The 17,957-nt window shown below is 45.2% G+C and overlaps 1 pseudogene; it reads right to left on the reverse strand.

Moving 5' to 3' along the window:
• Positions 1–5,960: 5,960 nt before the first annotated feature.
• Positions 5,961–6,271, reverse strand: LOC132348987 (ATP synthase subunit g, mitochondrial-like; annotated as a pseudogene).
• Between the last annotated feature and the right edge of the window lie 11,686 nt (positions 6,272–17,957).

Raw genomic sequence — 17,957 nt, forward strand, 5'->3', positions numbered from 1 at the left:
ATAACCCCTCCTTCTTGCATAGTTTATTATCCCCATTTAGAGTTAGGGAAACAGAGGCACAGAGAAGTTAAGTAACTTACTTAAGGTCACAGAAATGGTAAGTGGCTCAGCTGGTTTACAAACCCAGGCAGTCTCACTCCAGAAAACTCATTTTTACTGCCTTTGTCCCCTGATTTCCTGTTTGCGTCTGACTTATGGGGGTGGGCTGACCCCATGCTGCTTGCTCTTGCTGACAAGTCAGGGAGTGGCTGAGTGGGTTACAGAGGGCAGAATTTCCCATGGACCCGACTCCCATAGACTTTGCACAAGGAGGGAACCTGACCCCAGCCTTCTTGGGGTCCACACGGCTCTGGGCGAGGACCCCAGGACAAGCTGGAGGTGGACTGCCTTGCAGGTATGAGGGGAATTGTCACCAGCCCACCGTCCAGCTCCCTAGCTGGGCCCTTCCCCCTCTCTTCATTATGGTGGGACAAAACATTTCTTTCTTAAGAAAAGCCACACCAGAGCGGTGAAATTGGACCTATGGCAAACCACAATAGGATTCAATTCAGATTCCTCTTGCCAGAGGACACCTTCCATGACTTTTACCCCTCTGATCTGTAGCAGACGTTACTAGTGTTTATGCGGATCAGGTTTACCTCTCTTTCCTGGACCCATGGAAGACCATCCTTTCCAGCCTCTGTGCAGTTGCACAGGGCCGCGTGACAGTTCTATGAGTGGAGATGATGTGTATCACTTCTGAGCCAAGGCATTTAAGAACCTGGCTAATCACTCTTCCAATTCTGGGGCAACCGTGGAGGTCTTGTGTTGCAAACGGTACAGCTACAAGATGGTGTGGGGGAGAGGGTCCTCTCTCCATCAGCCTGGGGCCCTGAATTTCACTGTGCAAGCAGAGACCCTCCTTCTGCTGACCCAGACTGAGCCTGCAGTGCTGGTCACCAATAAATCTTTGTTGTGTTATACCACTGAGATTTGGGGTTAACTTGTTACTACAGCTTGGCCTAGCCTTTCCTGACTAATGCACCATTTCTGATCTGTTTTGTATATCTTCAGTATTGTGGCCGATATCTCATTTGCCACTAGTGGGAGCGTAAATTAATACAACTTTTCTGGGAGACAATTTGGCAGTGTGTATATATGAAAAGCCCTAAATAAGTGTATTGTCTTTGACTCAGAAATTTCACTTCTAGAAATTTATCCTAAGGAAATAATTGGACAAGTTCAGAAAGTTGTATGGATAAAGAGGATATTCATCACATAAAATGGTGAGAAATTGGATCAGCCTAAATATCCCACAACAGCAAATTGGTTAAATAAATTGTGATTCGGCTCTACAATAGAGCGCTATCTGCTGCCAGTGGCACGGATTTATTGACATAGAAAGAGAGCTACGTTCTGCTGTAGTGCAGGGGATGCATAATGTGAGCCCATCTTTGTTAAAAAAGTTATGTATACTTGCATGAAGAAAGTCTATGTGATAGTCTGCAAGCACTTAGCAATGGAAATTTCTGGGTATGGAATCTCAGGTGATTTAACCTTTATTGTGTTTATTTTGCCTCTCTATTTAAATGTTTTCCTCAGTGATTTTGTATCATGTATAATTAAAAACTAAAGGCGAGAAAAAAGTGACTGTGTGATCTTGGACACATTAACCTCTAAGGGTCATGATTTCCTTATCTGTGAAACAGGCAGGAGGGTACCCACTTCCTTGGGTTGTTGTGAGGATTCAGTTAGATCACATGTTATGAAGCACCTGGCACCTGCCAGGCCCTCAAAACCCATAACCACTGTTACCAGTTATCCCTGAGCTAAGGACCCGTAGAGGTGGGTTGGTTCATTAATTAATCCATCCATCTATCCATTCATTCAGTAAGCATGACCTGAAACCCACTGTGCGTGTGGCGACGTGCTGGAAAAAGATAACAGTGATGATAAGAATAGCAAATACTTACATGGCACTTAGTGGGGCCAGGCACCACTGCAAGCATTTAATCTACACCATAACCCTATGAGAGGGTACCATTCTTAGCTCTGTTTTATAAGGCACAGAGAGGTCAAGTGACCTATCTAAAGTCACCAAGTTGGGAGGACACAGAGCCAGGCAGTCGGGCTCCAGAGTCCACACTCAGCCCCTAGACTTCACCACTCCTCTGCTCAGTCCCACTTTGCTCTCAAGGCGGGCACATCGGGGCCAAGGAGGGAGGGTCCCTGCTGGGAGAGGAGCAGCCCCGGGCCAGAGATCTCAGAACTAATCTAGACACTAGAGAGATGACAAGCAGGATGAGAGGATTTCTATTATTGTGAAGCTCCTGGGTGAGCGGAGGGATGGAAGTGTGACTGTGTTAGGGGAGGGGACATCACTGGACCCTGGTGCCCCGCCTGGCTCTTTGAACTCAGGCTCACAGGAAACTCAGACTGCAGGTGGGTGGGGGACACCAGCCTTCCTGGTGAGCTGGGTGGGAGCAAATAACCACAGTGATGGCCCGTAGGTACTGTGCTCACTGTGGGCCAGGCATTGGGTGAAGCACGTTCATGCATGATCTCACTTAATCCTCATGATAGTTCTGAAATGGATACTGTTTTACAAAACAGGAAATTGAGGCTCTGGGGGTGGTGAGGGCCAGGGCCAAGTAAGTGGGAAGCCTAGATCTAAACAAAGGTCCTGAGCGAGAGTCTTAACCACTCTGCTAAATGTCCCCTGGGGTGGGGCTCCTGCATCTCCCACCTGTCCTCACAGGGGTCCTGGAGACATTGGGGAGGTGGAAGACTTCCTCTCTCAGGCCCACCCTAGGCAGGGGTTGCTGTTTGGGTTTGCTGGGCCCAGCCACGGGACACTTTCATATCAGGGCAGCGGCAGGGGATGGCCTGGAGATCCCTGGGGTCAAATGGGGACCCAAGATGGGAGTAAGCTAGGGGAGGAGAACAGCGGAGAGCAGGCTGGAGGGAAAAGGACTAATGCTCCATCACCCACCGCCCGTGACTTGGGCCCCGCTCTGTGCCTGGAGCTGCACGTGTGTTATCTCCTGCCAGCCTCACCACCATGCTGGGGGGATGGAGTTAGTCCCCCCACTTTACAGAAGAGGAAATGGAGGCTGAGGGTAGCTAATGGGACTTACCCAGGGTGCTACTGTGAGAATGGAGCTGATACTTGAGCCCAGGCCTGTTGACTCTGAAGCTGGAGTTCTCTCTGCACCAGCTGCCTCCACTCTGGGAGCCCACTGTCCCTGGTGGACAAGTTCTAAAGGGGAATCTACTGCTCCACCAGAGAGTAAGTGTGGATGAGGCTGGGTGGGGGACAGTAGCCCCTGAGTGGTGGTTGGGTGACCGGGTCTCTTCTGGGGCAGGGAAACACTTAACACTCCTATGACTCCCAATAGTTTGAGCCTCCAGAAGCAGGGGCTTTGTGCTGGTTTCTGAGATCTGCTGGTCTGACCTTCCACCAGGGTTTTCCTGGGGCAGCGAGCTCACCCTCAAAGCTGCATTACTACTTGAAACTTGTGAACGTTGCCTTGCATGAAAAAAAGGACTTCACAGACAAGGATAAGATTATCCTAGATTATCTAGGTGAGCCCAATGTAATCATCAGGGTCCTTAAAAGGTGGAAGAGTCAGAGATGTGATGACAGAAACAGGAGAGAGAGAGAGAGAGAGAGAGGGAGGGAGGGAGGGAGGAAGGGGAAGAGAGAGAGAGAGGGAGGGAGGGAGAGAGATGTTGCCTTTGACTTTGAAGATGGAGGAAGAAGGGGGCGAGGAATGCAGGCAGCCTCCAGAAGCCATCGAAGGCAAGGAAATGTTTTCTTCCTAGAGCCTCCAGAATAATGCAATCCTGCTGTCATCTTGATTTTAGTCTAGTGAAACAGCTTTGGACTTCTGACCTTCAGAACTGTAAGATAGTAAGTTTGTGTTGTTTTAAGTCACTAAGGTTGTGGTGATTTGTTATAGCAGCAATAGGACATTAATACTTTCGGTTAATATGATGCCATACATTTGTTTATTTTTATTTTTTTATAAGTTATTTCCCACCGATACTGGATTAAAAAAATTTAGGCTGCGCTGGGTCTTAGTTGCAGCATGTGGGATCTTTGTTGTGGCATGAATGCAGGATCTAGTTCCCCGACCAGGGATCGAACCCAGGCCCCCTGCATTGGGAGCACAGAGTCTTACCCACTGGACCACCAGGGAAGTCCCACATTTGTTTATTTTTTAATGTTAAACCAACTTGTATTCCTGGGCTAAACCTCATTTGGTCATGATATATTAGCCATTTAAAATATTGTCAGGTTGGATTTGCTAAAATTTTGTTTAGAATTTCATATCTATGCTCATGAGGGTTGTTGTTTTGTAGTTTTCTTTCTTATAATGTCTTTGGCTTTGTTATCAATCAGAGTAATGCTGGCCACTTAGAATGAGTTGGAAAGTATTTTTTCCTTTAATTTTCTGGAAGAGTTTTTGTTGAATTGATATTATGGCTTCCTTAAATACTTGCTAGAATTCTCCACTGAAATCATTTGATCCTGTAGTCTTTTTGTTGGAGGGTTTTTAACCATAAATTCTATTTATTTAACAGATATAGGGCTCTTCAGGTTATCTGTTTCTTTTCGAGTGAGCTTTGGTAGCTTGTGTTTCAAGGAATTTGTCCATTTCATCTAAGTTGTCAAGTTTATTTGCAGAAAACTGTTCATAATATTCCCTTATTCCTTTTAATATTGGTAGAATCTGTAGTGATGTCATTTCTCTCATTCCTGATATTGGTATTTTGTGTCTTTTCTCTTTTTTCCTTGTCAGTCTAGCTAGAGATTTTATCAACTTTATTAATTTCTCTAAAGAATCTCTTTTGGGCTTTATTGATATTCTCTCTCTCTTTTTTTTTTTTGCTTTCTTTTTTGTTGATTTCTGCTCTAATCTTTATTATTTCCTTTCTAATGCTTACTTTGGGTTTAATTTGCTCCCCCCTATTTCTTTGTAAAAATTGAGGTATAATTGACATATAACATTATATTAGTTTCAGGGGTGCAGCATAATGATTAGATTTTTGTATATATTCCAAAATGATCACCACAATAAGTCTAGTTAACGTCTGTCACCTTATATAGTTACAAATTTTTTTGTGATAAGAACTTTTAAGATTTACTCTCTTATTTTCAAATATGCAACACAGTATTATTATTATTATTATTATTATTATTTTGATACCAATCACTAGTATTTATTTCAGGATGATACTAAATTATAACCCTGTTAAACATCTATAGGATATTTTATTTTTGCAAAGACAGGTCCTTAAAAAATACCTGACATCATAATAATATAACACATATCAAAATTAGATTAAAAATATAGGTCATTGCTCTCATTCACTCTGTCCTAGTGTTAAAGATGTTACAAAGATACACAGAATATGGCCTTGCTGTTCTCTTTTGGGGAAGCTATATTCAAGTTGACAAAAAGTACCCCTACATTTACAGACACAGGTGTTGTCAAAGGGGTCTTTCTCTGACTTTAGCAAAGAAAAACAGTCCAAATTGTATTCTTTATACTGTGTGCTTAACTACATCTTGTTTGGCATGTGGTATTATTATTCTCCTACTGGAGTAAGATCCTGCTTTCTCAAAGCCTTTCCCCCAACTTTTCTAGAAATAAAGCTTAAATATCATTTATTTCAAGCCTTCAAAATAAAATGTTATCCTCATATATACATGTACCAGGTTGGTATATTCATATATATCCTATCCAATTGCAGGCTAAGCAAAGACATGCATTTAGAGGTGTATTAATGTATTAAAGCAAATGACAACCCAACTTAATATCAAGAGAAGTTGTGACCTTCCATGTAGTGTTTGATAGAGAAAACACTGATTTTTGACACATTGTCTTATTTTATTCAAATACCAGCATGCTCATACATGGTCCAAGAACACCCAAATAATAAAGCAAATATAATCACATGTTAAAGATTGGTCTTCAAACATCATAGCCAACGATGCCACGCTTGCCTATGATCTCACCAACATAAACCCATATCCACACCTCAGTGGCCGCCAAACCATTCAGTAGAGCTTCCTTAACTGTGAGCTGTTTGAAGCTACTGGTTGGAGCACTACTGACAAATTTTTTCAAGCTCTGAGTAGCTGTAGGGATCTCAGCAGGGATTGGAGGAACCAGCTCAACTTTGACATAGTGCCAAAATGTGGCCACTCGAGCTTCAAGTAAGTCACAGCAGCGTTGACCAGTGCTAGGGCCTTCTCTGTGAAGTTACGGACAAACTGGGCCATGGTTCTAGGACAGAAAGTCCATTGCCCTCACTGGCTGGCTGAATGTCACCCCATAACACAGTATTATTAATTATAGTCACCATGCTGTACATTACATCCCCAGGACTTATTTATTTTATGGCTGGAAATTTGTCCTTTTTCATTCTCTTCACCCATTTCCCCCTCTACCCCTCAGTTTCTTAAGGTAGAAAGTCAATGATCTGAGACCTTTCTTCTTTTCTAGTATCAGCATTTAATGCTATAAAGTTCCTCCTAAGTACTGTTATAGTGGCATACCACTAATTTTGTGTTTTTCTTTTGTGTTGTGTTTTCATTTTCATTTGGTTCAAAATACTTCATAATTTCCCTTTTGATTTCTTCTTTGACTCATGGGTTATTAAAAGTGTGCTATTTAGTTTCCAAGTATTTGGTGATTTTTCTCATATCTTTCTGTTATTGATTTCTAATTTAATTCCATTGTGGTCAGAGAACATTCTTTGTATGACTTGAATCCTTTTAAATTTATACAGACTTGTTTTATGACTCCATCTTTTAAAATTTCCATGGGTACTTGAAACTAATGCACAATCTGATGTTGCTGAGTGGAGTTTTCTATAAATGTCAATTAGGTCAAAGTTGTTTATAGTGTTATTCAAGTCTTCTATATCCTTAGTGATTTTCTCTCTACTTGTTCTAGCAAATGTTGAGAGAAGAATGTTGAAATCTCCAACTATAATTGTGGATTTGTCTGTTTCTCCTTGCAGTTCTATCCCTTTTTGCATCATGTATTTTGAAGCTCTGTTATTAGGTGCATAAACATTTTAGATTTTTATGTCCTCTGTATGAATTGACCCCTTTATTGTTATGGAATGAACTTTATCTCTGGTACTATTTTTGATCTGATAATCTACTTTGTCTGATATTAACACAGCTATGCCAGCTTTCTTTTTTTTAAGTGTCAGCATGGCATACTTTTTATATCCTTTTACTTTCAACTTTTTCACGTCTTTATATTGAACGTGTCTTTTTTGAGACAGCCTTTAGTTGGCTCTTGCTTTTTTATCCAATCTGACAGTCTCTGCCTTTTAATTGGAGTGTCTGGGTCACTTACATTTAATGTGATTATTTATGTTGTTAAGCTTAAGTCTGTCATCTTGTTATTTGTTTTATATTTGTCCCACCAGTTCTTTGTTTCTTTTTAAATATTTTTCTTTCTTCTTTTGGATTTTTTTTATGATTCTAATTTATCTCTATTGTTAGCTAAAATTTTTAGTTTTGTTATTTTAGTCATTATTTTAGGGTTTATAATATATATCTTTAATTTATAACAGTCGACTTTCAAAGTACCACTTATGTAGAGTGTAAGACTCTTACAAGAGTGTGCTTCCATTTCCTATCTCTCAGCCATTATCTTATTGTTGTCATACATTTAACTTATTCAATATATATATATATAATAAACCCCACAATGTACATTGTTGTTGTTTTTGTTTAAATAATCAATTATTTTAAAAAGTGGTTTAAATAATGTTAAAACTCATATATTTCCCTGTGTAGTTACTACTTCTGGTGTTTTTCATTCATTGAATCCATATTTCTATCTGGTATCATTTTCTTCTGACTGAAGGACTTCTTTTAATATTTCTTATAATGAAAGACTATTATTAATGAAATCTTTAAGCTCTTGTATGTCTGAAATAGTCTTTATTTTGTCTTTGTTTTGAAAGATATTTTTGCTTGGTTTAGAATTACAGATTAACCCCACTCTCTTCTTTTGGACACTCCAATTACACATATATTAGGCTGCTTAAAGTTGTTTCACAGGTCATCGATACCCCCTTTAAATTCTTTTTGTTTTTCTTTCTGTGTTTCATTTTGGGTAGTTTCTATTGTTATGTCTTCAAGTTCTTTCATTTTTTTCTTCTGCAATGTCTAATCTGCCATTAATCCCACTCAGTGTATTTTTCACTTCAGATTGTGGTTTTCATCTTTATAAGTTTGATTTGGGTCTTTTTAATATCTTAAATGCTGCCACTTAACAATTTAAATATATAGACTACAGCTATAATAATGGTTTTAATGTCATTGTCTGCTAATTGTAACATCTGTGTGAGTTCTGGGTCAGTTTCAATTGATCAATTTTTCTCTTCATTATGGATCATATTTTCCTGCTCCTTTGCATGTTTGGTAATCTTTGATTAGGTGCCAGACATTGTGATTTTTACCTTTTTGGGTATTTTCACATCCCTTTGGGTACTCCAATTACACACACATTAGGTGTTTTTGTATTCCTGGTTATTTTTGTATTCTTATAAGTGTTCTGAACTCTGTTCTGGAATGCAATTTATTTGCAGGAAGAGTTTGATCCTTTTGGATTTTGCTTTTAATATTTGTCAGGTGGGAACAGAGTAGCATTTAGTCTAGGGATAATTATTCCTCACTGCTGAGGCAAGGTTCTTTTGAGTATTCTACCCAGTGCTGCATGAATTTTGAGGTTTTCTGGTTTTGGTGAGCATAGATGTTATTCCAGGTCCTGTAGGAGTCCTGGATGCCATTCCCTCTAATACCTTTGGACTGTTATTGGCCTGACCCTAGGTATTTTCCTTACACACACCTGCTGATCAGTACTCTGATGAAGACTTAAGGGGGCCCTCTCCAGATCTCCAGGGTTCTCTCTCTATGTGTGTCTCTCCTCTTGAGTACTCTGTCCTGCAAATTCTGGTTATCTTCGTCTCCCTGGTCTCTCGCTCCGCCTCCTCAATTCACAGGGCTTTCCAGGCATCACCTCCAGTCCCCTTTTTTTTCTGCTGCAGCCTGGAAACTTTCTCAAGGCAGTAAGCTAAGATGATTTTAAGGCTCACCTTGTTTGCTTCCTGTCTTTTAGGGATACTGTGTTTTCTGATGTCCAGTGTCTTGAAAACTATTGTTCCATCTGTTTTGTAACATTTATTTTTGCTGTTTCAGGTGGAAGGGTAAACTGGTCTCTATTTCCTCATCTTGGATGGAAGCAGAAGTGTCTCCATGCCTTTCAACACCATCTATATGCTAATGTCTCCCACATTCACCCCTGAACTTCAGAGTCTTATATCCAACTTGGAATAGTCACGGCTAGCACCTCAAACTCACCATGTCCAAAATGGAACTCTTGATTCTCCTCTCACAAATCTCTCCTTTCTGTCTTCCTCATCCCAGGAAATATTCACCCAGATGTTCAGGCAAAAAACCTTGGTCTCGTCCTCTTTTCTTCTCTTTCCCTCACATCCTATATCAGTACCTCAGAAACTCATTTAGCCTTGACCTCCAAAATGTATCTCAAATCTGAGACCCTTTCATTACCCCTACTACTGATTAAAGCCACTGTCATTACTCATCTAGAATCTTGCATTAGGCTCCCAACTCCAAACTAGCTGCTTTCATTTCTTAACTTCTTACAGTCTATTTTTCCTTCAGCAGCCAGTGAGCCCTTAAAGATGCTAGCCCCATCATGATCGTTCAAAACTCTCCAGTGTCTTCCTAACACTACTTAGGATAAAGCCCAAAGTCCTAATCACGGTGCACAGGACCCTCTAGGATATGACCTCCACCACCTCTCCCAACTCATCTCCCCTCTCTTCCTTGCTCAGTCCACTTTGGCCACCCATCTTCTCACTGTTACTGGAACATGCCAAGGACCCCCCCTCCTTTAGAGAATACTTCCTTTTTCCTTTGCCTGGAATGCTTTCCCCTGGATAGTTCCCTGTCAATCTCTTCATGGGTCTCAGCTCAAATATCACCTCCTCATAGAGCCCTTTCACAACTATCTGATCTAAGACAGCACCCCTGCTGCTTCTTCTCTTATTCTGCTTTATTTTCCATCATAGAACTTATTCCCACCTGACACCCTGCATATTTATTTGTTCATGTGCTTATCATCCTTTTCCCTCAGTAGAATGCAGGCTTCACAAGGGCAGGAACTATATCCTGGTCACTCTTGGGTTATCTATGCCTAGAAGAGTGCCTGGAATATGGTAGATGCTCAATGAAGCAGATTGAATGAATGAGTGCTCTTCTTGGCCACTAGGTACAACCTACTTGCTGTGTGACTGTGGACAAGCCTTTACCATCTCAGGGCATGTCCTTTTCTAGTTGGCACGGGCCCACTGACTGAAAGTCAGCCACCCAGCCCCTCACTGTGCACTATGCCAGATGAGTCCTGGGCTTTGCCCTTCAATTCCGCACCCGACTGGAGGGGGCTGGGCCAGGTGTTCTCCATCCGAGTTTGATGGCTCCAAGCTTTGGATTGCCATGATCACCACCAGGGGGCGCTCGATGCTGAGATTGTGGACCAGGGGCTCTGTAGCTCCTGTTTGGGTCGGCAGAAGTCATTGTGATTGACCATCATTTATGACCCTTGTATGTAGGTGGGGTAAGTGTGTGTGGGGAGTGGGAAGGTACTTCTAGGAGCCCTGACTCCGGGGGCTCAGGGTATGCAGTCAACTCGTGCTGCTCACCCTCTCATGGCTCCCACCTAGATAGAGACAGACCCCAGGAAATGATTCACCTGTGTCTTCCTGGGAAGGAAAGAAAGAAGTGGGCTCACTAGGATGGAAACTGGGTGGGGGCGTTCAGTGGCTTCTCACATATCCTGGACCCCAAATCACCCTGTGGCTTTGGACAAGTCAACCCTTTGGCATCACTGAGCAGGGTGACCCTATTATTCTTGGGGTCACTCCAAGGAGTCAGAAACCTGGCAAACCTGTCTTAGCCCTTGGCCTCCTCCAGGGCTGAGCCCTTTGCTGCCCCTCCTCAGGTTGGGGAAGGCCCCGCCCTGGACTCCAGATTGTCCCTCAGACTCCTGAGGCTCAGAGAGTAGGAAAGACAGTTTGAAGTCACACATCAGCATGTGGTATGCTTGGTTATACTGCACCCTCTTTTTTGGGTGCGCCCAATGCCGCCTCGGGCCATTCCCTTTCCCAAGAGTTCTCTCCTCCAGCTCAAACACAGCCTCCGAGCCTTTGCACTTGCTGTTCCCTCTGCCTGGCATGTCTTACCCTCAGATTTTCATGGGGCTGGTTCCTTCCTGTCATTCAGGTGACAGGCCAGATGTCACATCCTCAGAGAGGACTTCCCGGACCACACCTGGTCCCTCTCTATCTCACCCGCTTGTTTTGTTTCTCCTAGAGCACTTATGACCTTCTGAAATTAGACAATTTCCTGGTTTATGGTTTGCACTCCGTCTCCCCTGTCAGAATGAAAGTGCCACCAGAGCAGGGACCTTGCCTGACTTGTTCCCTGATGGGCCCCGTCTCTCACATGGCACACAGCAGGAGGTGCCCTATCGGCATTACTGAATGAGTGAACAAGGAGGGTGGAGAGTTGCCTGTCAGTCACACAGGTCTCCAGACAATAGTGCAGAGTCACGCTGACCCCTCCCTGGAGGTCCCAGGCTCTGCGACACTCTGGGGCTGATGTGCCCATTCTTCTCTGGGCGTCTTACTTCCCCATCTGCTCCTCCTTGAGTGAGCATGCTCCTCAGACAGGAAGTAATATAGTGTTTGATTTAAGAATCAAAGCCAAGAAAGGGCAGGAGGAAGGAAGGGAGCAGTGGACCCCTAGTGGGGTCCAGCCCCTGGTGTTCTGGGGAGGGGAACCCAGGAATGACAGAGATGCTGGATACCTTTGCTTTTCCAAACTCAGGCTAAGTGTGTGGATAGGTTTCCGACCATGCTGACTGCCCTGTGTCACAGTGTGTGTTCTCTGTCAGGAGGCTGCAGAGGGCACCTCCTTTACTGTGCGAGTCTGAGGTGCCCCTGAGAGCCCTCCCAGTGCCGTGAGCTGTCTTGCAAGATGGCTTGGTGACTGGGTGGAGAGAAGACGATGCAGCTGGAGATCGCGTCATGCTTTGGGCCAAGAAGATCTGAATTAGAGTTCTGGATCAGTCACTTCCATGCTGTGCGACCTTGGGTAAGCAACTTCCTCTCTCTGAGCTAGGAAGAAATGAAGGCTGCTTTCTGGGACTGGCTCTGGAACTCTACCATCCAGGCCCAGGCTTTTGTGTCTGGGTTTCCTGGCCATCTATCTTTCTTTCTTTCTTTCTTTTTTTTAATTGAATTTTAGTTGATTTACAATATTGTGTTAGTTTCAGGTGTACAGTAAAGTGATTCAGTTGTACATATATATATTTTTCTTCAGGCTATTTCCCATTATAGTTTAATACAAGGTATCGAATATTTTTCCCTGTGCTATACAGTAAATCCTTGTTGCTTATCTATTTTATGTATAGTAGTGTGTATCTGTTGATCTCATACTCCTAATTTATCCCTTTCTCCATCCCTTCCCCCTTTGGTAACCATAAGTTTGTTTTCTATGTCTGTAAGTCTGTTTCTGTTTTGTATATAGATTCATTTGTATTATTTTTTAGATTCCACATATAAGTGATATCATATAATACTTGTCTTCCTCTGTCTGACTTTTTTTAGTATGACATTCTCTAGGTGCATCCATGTTGCTGCAAATGGCATTATTTCATTCTTTTTTATGGCTGAGTAATATTCCACTGTATACGTATATCTGGCCATCTTTCAACGCCCAGCCTAAAAGGGTACCTCTTCTGCGAAGCCACCCCACCCCCACCTGGGGACTCAGGTTCTTCTTGTCCTGGAGTCACCCTGTTCTGCCTATTTCTATAGCGTGATGGCATTGTCCGTATAGATCTCTGTCCCCTTCCCATTAGACCAGAGCCCCCTGTGGGCAGGCCTGGGACTTGATTCATTTCTGGATCCCTCATGCCCAGCGTCGGGACAAGCACACCACAGATATGATAACTATTTCTTACCCATTTTAGACATGAACAAACAGGCTCAGAGAGGTAAAGTGACTTGCTTGAAGTCACACGGCACACAAGTGGCAAAGCTGGTGGTGTGCTGGTCAATATGCTCTCCAAACAAAAAAAAAGCCTCAGTCTGTTGTATTTGTCGATTTCTATGGTGTAGACACACCCACGGAATTTCAAGCTACCAATATGCATCACTGAACATGAGGTTGGGAAGAGATGTTCACAACTGGCTCTTGTGAGCGGGGATGAGCCAGCTTCAGTACACCACGGGGCAAAGCTGGGATTCCAACCCAGGCCTGTTTGATGCTGATCAGTGGGCATTCTATTCTAGATTCCTAAAATCTGGTATTACGTGAAAAAAACCCCAAGGTACATAAGGGTGTATATCAAGGGGGAAAAAGAGTATATATACTATAAAAGAATGTGCGTGTATGGATATATATATTTGTTTGTGTGTATGAATCTTGAAGGATTTGCCAGAAACTAGTAACTGTGGTTTTTGCCAAGGAGGGGTACTGGGTGACGGGGAGACAGGGTGGGAGAGAGATTTACTCTGGGTACCCTTTATACTCTAAATTTTGAACCATGTGAGTATATTAACTATTCAAAAAAATCCCCAAATAAATAAACAAACAACAAATCCAAACCAGCAATCAACCACAAACAGATGCTGGGCCTGCAGCTCTTTGCCAGGCATGTCTGTGGGCCTGGAGCTGGGCAGGGTGTGCTGAATGGCTTGGTTGGGGCTGCCCACCGGACCACACTGTCTTTTGGCAGCCCTTGGCCTGTGACCCAAGGCTGGCGTGGGAGGTGGGGAGGCCTCTGTCTTCCCAGAGCATGAAGGATGGGTGCACTTGTTTTAATTCTCGCCCATGCGGCTTGGTCACTGAGACCATGGCACTGCATTCTAAACTAAATTAGAAATTTAACAAACCTTATAAATCCTCCCCAGCCTGAGCCTTGTAAATCTCCAGAGCAGGGCAGGCTTAGCACTTATCCATCTCTGGCTTAATGACCTCCCCGGCCCAGCCTGGGAATGATTCAGGGCCTGTGACAGGTCTAATTAGTGCACACAGACTGCATCCCGGGCAAGGTGAGGAGGAAGAGTGAGCCTGGTCCTGGCCCCAGGGGTGTTAGGGAGGTGAGACGTAGCCCTTGTCCAGTCTGGACTTCGAAGATCTGGTACGCGGGGGGAGGGGTTAAGGAGGGAGTGGCAAGTGCCTGCTTAACCTTCATTGTTAATGCAGCCCTGTTGGTGGTGTGTCTCGCGCATGTCATTATTTGAGGAAGGCAGTTGTATGATGTGCCCCTAGTAACATTATTGCATCAAGAGCCATGTGGGACCCATGGAGTCTCCTGGCAAGGCAGCACGTTTGTGGGCAGATCTGAGGCTGTGTTGGTAGCCTGTGTTATGGGTGTGGGAGGTTTTGAGGGTGGGCTCTGGTCTCCCAGTGCCTGAAGGAATTGTGTTCTAGAGCAACACATGTGTAATAAGAGGGTGTCCAGAGAGCCCCATTTTTCAGGGTGTACATCTCAGTGAGAAGATGGATTTTTCCAACCAAGCTGACTGTCCTTGTGAGGTAGTGAGCTCCCCGTCAGTAGATAGACAGCACAGGATCCTCTACCATTAATGGAACCCGAGCTGTGTGCCAGGCCCTTTACACATCATCTGATGCCATCTTCGGGCCCCCATCTCACAGATGAGGAAACTGACGTGCAGAGAGGTTATGAAACATGTCCAGGTCATTCAGAACAGGATTTGAATGCTGACTTGCTTGGCTTTAGAACTTGTGGCTCCCCTGCTGTACTTCCTCGCTGTCTGCTGAAGATGTGCCCTTCAGGCTACTCCTCACCTAAGGCACACTCATGATGATTCTGGGCACAAAATGATGAAAGGCCCCAGAGCCACAATCTCCTTGGCAACAAGGGCTGCCTTTGACAGGCTCTTCCACCATGTTCCATGCTGGGGTGGGAAGATGTGGGTGCTCTCTCTCCTTCCTCTCTTTCGCTCATTTGCTGGCCTAATTTTTGTGTCCTCTCCCAGCCTCCTCTGGCCTCTCTCTGGCCCCAATTCCCAGCACCTGCTGAGTTATTTGCCAGGAGTTGCGGGTGGGGTTGGTCTGAGCTTTCCCCTTTTACCCATCACCCCTACTGCTCAGATGCAGGAAGCAGGGCTGGCACTGTTACCTGGGGGGCATCCGCTCTCACCCCACCAGCCCTTCTGAGCTCCTCTCTGCCCTGACCCCAGAGCAGTCACCAGGAGGAGGCCGCCTGGGTACTTGGTTCCATCTAAGCCCCATCCTCAGTGGCGCGAAAGGGAAAGTTATAAATATTTTTATCCATAACTCACGAGGAATAAAAATTTCATTACGCTGAAAAATTTAAATTTCATAAGAAATAAATATTAATCTTGGAGAGTGACTTTTGTGGGAAGTTAACTTTCAAATGTCGTGAATCTGGAGGTGCCTGGGGTCTGGGAGGGAGGGGGAAGCCCCCAGTTTGGGCTCCTGGTCTGGGGTGGGGGTCTCCACTCCTGAGACTGAGGGCCCGCGGACTCAGATCTCCACCCAGGGTAGAGCCCACCCTCAGCCCCCTCGCTCTCTTCAGTGCCAGTTGATTATCTAGCACGTCCAGACAGTTTAATGGTGCTGGGGCACCGCAGGAAAGGAGATAGGTGCTCCTCACGTGGAGCGTGAGGTCATGTGGAGGCGGACAAATGAATAACCGCCAGCACCGCCAGCACCACCACCCAGTTAGAACCCCTCTACTGGGCACAAATGCCCCTGCCCCCTGCTAGGTTTTATTTTATTATTATTGTTATTGTACTTAAAACAATTCAAGTATAACATACACACAGAAAGATGCACAAAGCATAAGCATGCAGCTCAATGAATGATGACAATGTATAGGAAGGCACCTTGCCCAGGTCAAGGAATCCAACTTCGGCTCGTGTGCTGGGCATTTGGGGGAGGGGAAGGCCCTGCCTGGAGGACCTTGGCAGACTGCTTGATGGATGATTCTTGCTGCCTGACTAGGGAGAGAATGATTTGGGAATAGGGTGGCCTAATACATACTGAACGTTTATCACGTGCCAGGCCCCGTTCTATGTGCTTTATGGGTATTCCTTTAACCCTGACAAAACCCCATGAAGTAAGTGCTGTTATCACCTCATTTTATTGATGAAAAAACAGAAGCACAGAGAGGTTAAGCAACGAATCCAAAGTCACACAGCTGGTGGGAGGCATAGCCAGGTTAGACCTGAGTCCCCTGGCTTAGAGCCTCCAGGCTCTTCTGAGATGAGAGAGCCCAGTCTCGGCCCCAGGAGGCCTGGGTTCTAGTGTCCTCTGGAACCTCTGCAAACCTTTTGATGTTTCATACCTGCTGTGTGACCTCAGGCAAGTCTCTCAACCTCTCTGAACTTCAGGTTCCTCTTTTGAGAAATAGGGATAAAAGTCCCACTTTGTGCTGCCCAGGGTTTGTATGGGGCGAGGAAGAGGTGGCAGAGGCAGATGTTGTAACCCTGACCACAGGGATAAAGCTCATCCTAAATATGAGCACTTCTGGCCCACGTGCTGATGGGGTTACACCGAGTGTGTTATGTGTCTCATTCACTCCCTGCTGCAAGCCACCTCACTGTGAGGCAGGCCCTCTTGTATTCCCATCTGATGGGTGAGGAGGCTGAGGAGGGTGGAGTGGTCAGAAATGCTGCCTGTGGGGCGTGGCAGGGGCAGCGGGTTGCTGCTCCAAGCAGGGAAGTGAGGGCAGGATTTGGGACCTGCATTTAGGAGGGGGTCCCACATGAGCAGAGGTGAGGAGGTCGGTGTGTGCAGGCTGTGTGAGGGGCTGGGAGGGCTGGCTGGGTCCTGAGCCGCTCACCTCAACCACTTCCGCATTCCGCAGATGGAAGAGCTGAGGCCATCCTGAGCTGGGGCTGCAGACCCTGGGTTTGGGGCTGTGCTGCACTTGGGGCAGTGGGGATGGGAACTTGGACTTGAGCCTGGCAAGCAAAGTCCTTGGCTCTTGAGCCTGACACCAATGCTGAAGGGGACAGCTGGGCCTAAGTTCCAGCTTGGGGCAACGGGGTGGTGCCCAGAGGGCCTTGTCCTACAGTTGACACCGATGTGGCTGGCTGGGACAACCATGGCCCACGTGTGGCAAGGAGAGCCCAGAGGAGGCTGGAGCCCAAGGGTATAATTTCCCCCTTTATGATTCTCCAAAGAGGTGGGTGACAGAGACCTACAACTCTCCAGGGGACCAGATGGACCAGATCTCCCTTAATATTGGAAAATACCCTGAATTCCTACTTGGCTGGCCCAGGACCTTGAATGGGGAACTTTGGGCAGCGGTTGGGAAATTCACCTTCTGTAGCAAAAATGCTTCATTCTCCCCCCAGAACCACCCCCCCAAGTGTACACATTCTCACGTGTTCAAATGTGGACATGCGTGTTGACACAGACACGTGTGCACACACAGATGCGCATACACAGGCGCCGACGCAACCATAGATAGATCCCTAGTTGTTCGTGTATCCCCAGAATCCACCCTCCCGGCAGCGTTCTGCTGATGGAATGCTGTAATATTTTTCTATTAAATGTTGCATTTGTCGTGCCTTTTAGTAGCTCCCCTCATTAAAAATGATATTATCCCCATAAATAAGCCAGCACCTGAGAAGAGTGCCCAACTGCATTTCTCTTCCTAATTGAGACACTTAGCTTTGATTTGCACATCGGCACGTACCGAGCGGATTAATTTTCAATTAATGCTCCTGGGCAGGAGGGTGCAGGTGGTGTGGGCTTGCAGCCCAATGGCCTGGGAGCAGGGGCAGGTGGGGACCAGGAGGACCCAGCAAGAATGTCTCTGTGTTTCCTGGCTGCCGGACAGAGAGCTCTGAGG

This window comes from Balaenoptera ricei, chromosome 1 (genome assembly GCF_028023285.1).
Source record: "Balaenoptera ricei isolate mBalRic1 chromosome 1, mBalRic1.hap2, whole genome shotgun sequence".
Classification (NCBI taxonomy): domain Eukaryota; kingdom Metazoa; phylum Chordata; class Mammalia; order Artiodactyla; family Balaenopteridae; genus Balaenoptera; species Balaenoptera ricei.